Source organism: Gossypium hirsutum, chromosome A05 (assembly GCF_007990345.1).
Source record: "Gossypium hirsutum isolate 1008001.06 chromosome A05, Gossypium_hirsutum_v2.1, whole genome shotgun sequence".
Taxonomy (NCBI): domain Eukaryota; kingdom Viridiplantae; phylum Streptophyta; class Magnoliopsida; order Malvales; family Malvaceae; genus Gossypium; species Gossypium hirsutum.
In genome coordinates, this window is record NC_053428.1 from 50,721,667 (window position 1) to 50,730,396 (window position 8,730).

An 8,730-nucleotide genomic window follows, 5' to 3' on the forward strand; every position below is an offset into this window, starting at 1 on the left:
TTCTTCTCAACTAGCACCTAGTGTACACACATGATCATTTGTTTGATTCAAGCACCTATCCACCAAAAATTCATCCAAATTAACAAGAACAATAACCACATTCTTTGTTATCTACCATGACCGAAACCCATATTCATTCACCAAATATAAAAAATTTATCATCAATTTGACATATAAGGACATAACCAAATGTTTCTTGCAACACAAACTCAAAAATTAACACATGGGTCATGTTATGAGCACCAAAACAAACTCAACTTTACAAAATTTCCAAAAGAATCACATGATATCATACCTTAATTCCCCACACAAGATGGCCGAATGCCTTAGGTGTGCTTTCTTCCATTTCTTGGTTAGTTTCGGCTTGAGAGAGGTAGGAGAAGAAGATGAACATTTTTTTTCTTTTCTTTTGTTTTCTTCCTTCAATTCACGGCAATGGAGGGGGGGCATGGATGAGACAACTTTGTTTTCATCACCCCTTTCTTTTCATTATTTATTACTAACCTCTTATTTTATTCTTTCTAACATAACACACTAACACAACATGTTTCCAACATGTTTCACCCCATAGCATGGCCGGCCACTAGCTCTAATTTTGGGTAATTTGACATGCAAACCCATCATTTTCATAACATGCATTAATAGGCCACTTTACATTTGCCTAGCACATTTCTAAATTTTCTCACATAAGTCCTAATTAATAAAATTCACTTACAATTAACAAAATTCAAACATGAAATTTTTACACATGCATATATACATATAATAAGCATCAACTATGACGGTTAATTATGTTTATGACTTGATTTTGTGGTCCCGAAACCACTTTTCGACTAGGGTCAAATTAAGGGTGTCACAACTCTTCCCCCCTTTAGGGATTTTCATCCTCGAAAATTTCTACCGATGCATAGTTTAGGATAACGTCCTCTTATTGAATTATATTCATATAAACATTAGCTCATCGATAGCAATTGTAATTCATTATTGATTTCGCATCGATCTATAAAATCATTTTCTTATCTTAAAACAAATACATAAACATTTCTACAAGTATGCACATATATCTCATTTTCTTGATTTCATAAGCAATAATCACTTAATTTAATTCACAAATGCATTTCAAACACATATTAAGCACATATTAACATGTATAATTCACATCATCAACCCACATTTTCATTCATGTATAAGCTGTAACCTGACCGAAAGTACACATATACTCAAACATCCCAATAAATATCCTTTATAACTCTATCATATCTCACTATTCAACTTAACCTATTTCCAACAGAAAATCAACTTCCACATACCTGAACATTGAATTCATTTAGCACATTCAATCATCGTTAATGATACCCGTATACAATCGATTTGGCATAAAGCCTCATATAATATACCGGCATGGGATTTATTTTAGCACATAACTCATATATCCAAAATTATCAGCATTCATCAAAAATTCTTACAGACTTTCAAATGTCGAACTTAATCGAAATAATTTCTTGAATATGATTAACAAAAAAATAGGGGTCATTTAGCAATAGCACATATGACTTCATATACCAAGCATTCCATAGACTAAATCCGTAACACATTTATAACATGAATTCATTTCTTAACAACATATCCACCATCTTTTTACGTATTCACTTATTTAGTATACATAACATAATATAATATGAACTCACAAATTTTTACTTTCATTTGATTTTCACATACCTTCCGTACATACCTGTATCACTTATTCTGATCTTACTTTATTTACCATCTTAAATATACCCGTTGAATCATTCGAAATCATTACGGATACTCATTAAGCACATATAGCTCTTACAATGCCATATCCTAGATATGGTCTTACATATTCTCACATATTGAGCCAATGCCATGTCCCAGACATGGTCTTACACACTATCTCAAATCAATGCCTTCGTCCCAGACGAGGTCTTACATGAATTCCACTTCACACACTTAGTGCCCACTGACCGATCTCGCACTCATACTGCTCGGTTAAAGGAATTCGCACACACACAGTGCCTCTAATCATTCACACACATAGTGCTCTTATTCATTCGTTATTGCACATTGAAATGACTTAACCAAGTCTATAAACATCATGTATGTACACTTTTAAACATATCATCTCATTTAAGTTTGAATTCGTATAGTAATGAACACTTAAACTTTGCTCAAATTACCGGCACGAAGCCTACTAGGCACGAAGGCCCGAATACACGTCACCAGCATGATTGCTCTTCGGGACCTAGCCCGGATATAACACCAGCACGAATGCTCATCACTAGCACGAATGCTCTTCGGGACTTAGTCCGGATACATCACTAGCACGAATGCTCTTTGGGGCTTAGTCCGGATACATCACTAGCACAAATGCTCTTCGGGACTTAGTCCGGATACATCACTAGCACGAATGCTCTTCGGGACTTAGTCCGGATACATCACTAGCACGAATGCTCTTCGGGACTTAGTCTGGATACATCACTAGCACGAATGCTGTTCGGGACTTAGTCCGGATACATCACTAGCACGAATGCTCTTCGAGACTTAGCCCGGATATATCACTAGCACGAATGCTCTTTGGGACTTAGCCCGGATATATCACTCTCAATTCTCATGTACATATACACATATGGCAATACACATTAGTATATCATTTACATTACATGAATACAAACACAACATGCTTATCGACCATTCAACTTCCAGTTCCATAGCCACATACAAAAATCACATTTATAGTCATAACACTCTTTCAAAATGGCATCACTTATACCCTTATAATTCAATCCAAATTGAAATTCAAATACGAGTACATGATACGTACCTGATCAACTTAATAATTTAGGCATATCTAAGTGAAGTTATATCGCAAATTCTCATAGTCAGAAGCTTGCTACAGCTCGATCGGGATCAAGATTCATTACAATACAGCAAACACATTTTAATAGTCAAAAATCATCACACTATCATTTTATCACTTTATGGCATGTATAAATAGACTCACGCGTGCTACGTTAGTCCTAGAATCGACTAAACCGTAGCTCTGATACCAATAAAATGTAACACCTCTATCCCGTAACCATCGCCAGAATAGGTAAGGGGCATTACCAGACTTGTAACTCATGTCAGAACAGTAAAATTTTGAACTTTTTCTTGAAATAAAGATCGTTCATTTAAATAAGTACTAAGCACAACCAGAGGTAAAATTTAAACTTCACTAAGTAAACATTCAAAAGATGCCATTTTCGCATGGCTTATATACATTAACCAAAAATATTCTTCCGCCACTAGTCTATTCTATACATGCCATAAAATAATTCTAAACATAACAGTAACAAGCGGTGGATAGTGATAGTGTGACTAGTTGCTGACGATCCCCGACCTGTAGCTTCGCAATGAGATCTATAAAACAGAGGAAACAGAGTAAACGGAGTAAGCATTACAATGCTTCGTAAGTTTTAAGCAGTGTCAACAGATAACAATCAAATTATAACATAGTTGTTTGTATATTTTATTTCACTCTTCCTTCGGGCATGCCATCCCTTTACCGAATATGCACAACTCATCATATACAATAGGCAGTTAAACTTTCACATAAAAGTGAGCTCATGTGACATAAATATATTGTATGATTTCACATAACCTCTCACACTAATCCGATGTCACATAATCATAGGAATAGTCTCATAGATTGCTCTCGTATGCATCACATAACTACCTTATGATTTAGTTCAAATCAAGCTCACATATAAACTTGGAGTACAACCTGTTTAGCCTTTCGCATTGAATATATTTATAATCAATTCTTATTACGAAGTCTTATAGCTTTAACCTCTACTTGGATTATCGGCGAGACCTTTAGCTCAGACAAAATCTCCACACGAAGTTATCGGGTCTTACCCGGACAAAATCTCCACACGTAGTCATCGGGTCTTACCCGGACATAATCTCCACACGTAGTCATCGGGTCTTACCCGAAATATATTTCCAAGTTTCATGTACATTTAATCACATGTTACAATATTCACATCGACTGTCATATTTGTAATTCATTTGCCTCATCAAATATCTAATAATACACACCTTTCACATTGGTCATTCGGCCACAATATACGCACATCGCCTACATATTTCACACTAGCCATTCGGCTTTACCACATATACATATCTCATATATATATTTCACATTGACCATTCAACTTTACCATATATGCATATCTCATACATATTTCACATTAGCCATTCGACTTTACCACATATATGCATGTTCATATTCACCACATTGGCCATTCGGCCTTATCACACATATGCATGCTCACATTCATCACATTGGCCATTCGGCCTTATCACATATATGCATGTTCACATTCATCACATTGGCCATTCGGCCTTATCTCATATATACACATTCACATTCATCACATAAAATCCTAAATCAAAATATAAATTTTCATGTATTCACATCACAATTATCCAAATATACTTCACATACCACATATACTATCATGTATACACTTTGTCTTGGCCGAATCTACATCAATCGTTTTCCAGTGAATAATTCAATTTCACGCCATACTATCATTTCATAATCGAATACTCATAAACTTACAATTTTACAAATTTTAATATCAAAGATCCGTCTAACACTCATATATCGTTTTACAATATCACGATTTAGAATTCACGTATGGGTTTAATCAATAGCTTATGAGCAACTAAAACAAGTTTTATCCATGTTTACAACAAAATCACATATTCACTACGAGCTTCCTGAGCAATAGTCACTAAATTATTTATAACTGGAGCTACAAAACTCCAAATCACTTGCCGTTAATTTTCCCTGAATATAGACTCACATATCTTCCATCCATAAAATTTCCAAAATTTTAGGTTTGGTCAATCAATACCAGATTTTTCTTAAAGTTTCCCCTGTTTCACTGTTTGACTAATCTGACCACTCTTCACTACGAATCAAATTTTTCATTTTACAGAATTCATAATGTGTTCTATTTCATTTCATTTGAAACTAGACTCATTAAGGAGTCTAAGAATATAAATATTATCTTATAACCATTTTTGTACAAATTATAATGATTTTCCAAAAACAGAACAGGGGATTTCGGAGTCATTCTGACACTGTCCCACACAACTTTAAATATCTCTTTATAGGAAATTTCTTTGCTTCCACTGTCTCTTTTATAAGAAACTAGACTAACTAAGCTTTGATTACATAATTTATTCAGCCTATAATTCCACACCAACAATTTATAGTGATTTTCTAAAATCACGTTACTGCTGCTGTCCAAAGCAAATTATTACAATTTGCTCTTAAATTTCCAAGTCCAAACACTTATGAACTTACCATTTGAGTTTAAGACATATCATGGCCACATCATATCTTATTAAATCAACTCATTATGTCCTATTATGATTTAATTTACTCAACGTTTAATCACTTAAAACTTACCTCGGAAGTGATCGACGATTAGATGTCCACGGCTATTCGTTTACTTTCTCTTTTCCCCTATCCGACTTTGATCCTCTTTGCTCTTAAGCTTAAGTAAAACAATAGATTGCTTAAGTACTTAACTAATATTATTCACTTAACAATCACATTTGGCAATCACATATCATTTAATCTTTGAGTAACCAATTTAACACATACCAAAATCCAATCATACATCTAACCTTTATCTCAATACCAAACCGAGTTATAAGATCATACATTATACTAAGCATATCATTAAACATACCTATTCAATTTAGCTAATTTCATAGCCGATTAATCACCTTACCCCACATTACTCAATGCCGAATATTAACCCAACATCACAAGCATAATCACCATGAAACTTACCTTAATACACATTTTATCCCATTGCCGAATACATATATATATCATCAAACAAATATTTATTCACATAACAACAATTCAAGCACATCAAAGCATAGTCGAATGTATCATTCTTCTTAAATTCAAAAATAAATACATGGGCTAACTTCAAAATCTATTTAACAACTCAACTTTATAAACACATATTCGGCTAGGAAGAAAGATTGATAATTTAACAGCCTTAGCTTAACATATAATTTGTTGTGACACATCTTTAAGCATTCTTTTATTCCATCAACTCAAAACACATTCATCACTCTCAATAACTAAACTCATATTCGGAAATGGCCTCCAATATAGTGACCGATTCTTCTCAACTAGCACCTAGTGTACACACATGATCATTTGTTTGATTCAAGCACCTATCCACCAAAAATTCATCCAAATTAACAAGAACAACAACCACATTCTTTGTTATCTACCATGACCGAAACCCATATTCATTCACCAAATATAAAAAATTTATCATCAATTTGACATATAAGGACATAACCAAATGTTTCTTGCAACACAAACTCAAAAATTAACACATGGGTCATGTTATGAGCACCAAAACAAACTCAACTTCACAAAATTTCCAAAAGAATCACATGATATCATACCTTAATTCCCCACACAAGATGGCCGAATGCCTTAGGTGTGCTTTCTTCCATTTCTTGGTTAGTTTCGGCTTGAGAGAGGTAGGAGAAGAAGATGAACATTTTTTTTTCTTTTTCTTTTGTTTTCTTCCTTCAATTCATGGCAATGGAGGGGGGCATGGATGAGACAACTTTGTTTTCATCACCCCTCTCTTTTCATTACTTTATTACTAACCTCTTATTTTATTCTTTCTAACATAACACACTAACACAACATGTTTCCAACATGTTTCACCCCATAGCATGGCCGGCCACTAGCTCTAATTTTGGGTAATTTGACATGCAAACCCATCATTTTCATAACATGCATTAATAGGCCACTTTACATTTGCCTAGCACATTTCTAAATTTTCTCACATAAGTCCTAATTAATAAAATTCACTTACAATTAACAAAATTCAAACATGAAATTTTTACACATGCATATATACATATAATAAGCATCAACTATGACGGTTAATTATTTTTATGACTCGATTTTGTGGTCCCGAAACCACTTTTCACTAGGGTAAAATTAGGGGTGTCACATTGCGCGCCTAGACATAGGGTGACAAGATTTTGCCAGATTAGGGTGAAACCTAATAAAGGGATCCATAGATCGAGTTAATGCAACCCTAGGGTGTTAATTAGAGAAAGGTCTCAATTATTCAATCTAGGGATTAGACGTTATTAGTCTTGAATAGGGATAACAACATAACTTAGGGATCTCTACGGAACAAGTTAAATGAATAAATCTTCTGATTCAGAGCTAGAATAACAAGTACAGTCTAGGTGGATTTTTCCTTAGGTATTGTCTTAATTCAATCGATTTTCCCAAAAGTAATTCCCCAATTCTATTTTCTGTGAGTTCTTAGTTTAGATAATTAGTTAGTTAAAACAAAACCTCTTTATTCTTAGGCTAGATAATAAAAAGACAGTCATTACTAGTACTTTTAGTTCCTTTGGATTCGACAATCCGGTCTTGCTAAAACTTTACTACTATTCGATAGGTACACTTGCCTACATCGCGATAATAGTTAGTTTCAAGAACGATTAGTTATAAATATTTAAAACCTATCACAAAATCACGCGATCAAGTTTTTGGCATTGTTGCCGGGGAACTAAGATATTAGGAACGCTCAATTTTTATTACTTTATCCATTCATTTTTCTTGCAATTTAATTTAATTTAATTATTATTATTTATTAATTTACTTTTGCTTTCTCTTGGCAGGTTTCTATAGTTTATGACTAGAAGAAACCCGTCAGGACCACTGCTTTTTGACGAAGAAATCGATCACACAGTTCGTAGAAACCAAAGAGAAATAAGGCGAAGCCTAAGATACACAGAGAACAAGCAAGAAGACAAGACTCAACCCCCAACTGAAGAGATGGCTGAAAACCAAGATAATCAGCTACCTCCTGCAATTGCGGATAATCAAAATCTTGTTTCACGCTCTATGTATGATTATGCTAAACCTTCTTTAATAGGAACCAAATCAAGCATAGTTAGACCTGCTGTAGCTGCAAATACTTTTGAACCGAAACCTAACACAATTCAAATGATACAACAGTTTGTTCAGTTTGATGGTTTGCAGGATGAAGATCCCAATGCTCACTTAGCAAACTTTTTAGAACTATGCGATACATTTAAAATTAATGGCATTTCTGATGATACCATTCGTCTTCTGTTATTCCCTTTCTCATTGAGGAACAAAGCTAAACAGTGGTTGAACTCGTTACCACGAGGGTCAATTACTACTTAGGAACAAATGACCGAAAAATTTTTACTAAAATATTTTCTGCCAGCTAAAACGAATAAATTACATAATGATATCTCTTCTTTTGTGCAGATGGATTTAGAAACACTCTACGATGCATGGGAGAGATACAAGGACCTTTGAGAAGGTGCCCTCACCATGGGTTACCGCTTTGGCTTCAAGTTCAAATATTCCATAATGGCATGAATCCTTCGACTCAGCAAATGGTTGACGCAGCTGCTGGCAGAACCATCAATAATAAAACACCTGAAGATGCTTATGAGTTCATAGAGGAGATGTCATTGAATAACTATCAGTGGCAAGTCATGAGGACAAAGCCAATGAAAATAGCCTGTGTTTATATTTTTGATTCGGTCACCATGCTCTCTAATCAGATACAACTCTTGAATAAGAAAATTGATGGGTTTCTTAGTTCTTCACAG

The 8,730-nt window shown here is 34.3% G+C and overlaps 1 non-coding gene across 1 annotated transcript; it reads right to left on the reverse strand.

Annotated features, from left to right (window-relative positions):
* Positions 1-8,348: 8,348 nt before the first annotated feature.
* On the reverse strand, positions 8,349-8,453 carry LOC121229959 (small nucleolar RNA R71). Its single transcript, XR_005927910.1, has one exon. It is a non-coding gene; the product is annotated as a small nucleolar RNA R71 (small nucleolar RNA).
* Between the last annotated feature and the right edge of the window lie 277 nt (positions 8,454-8,730).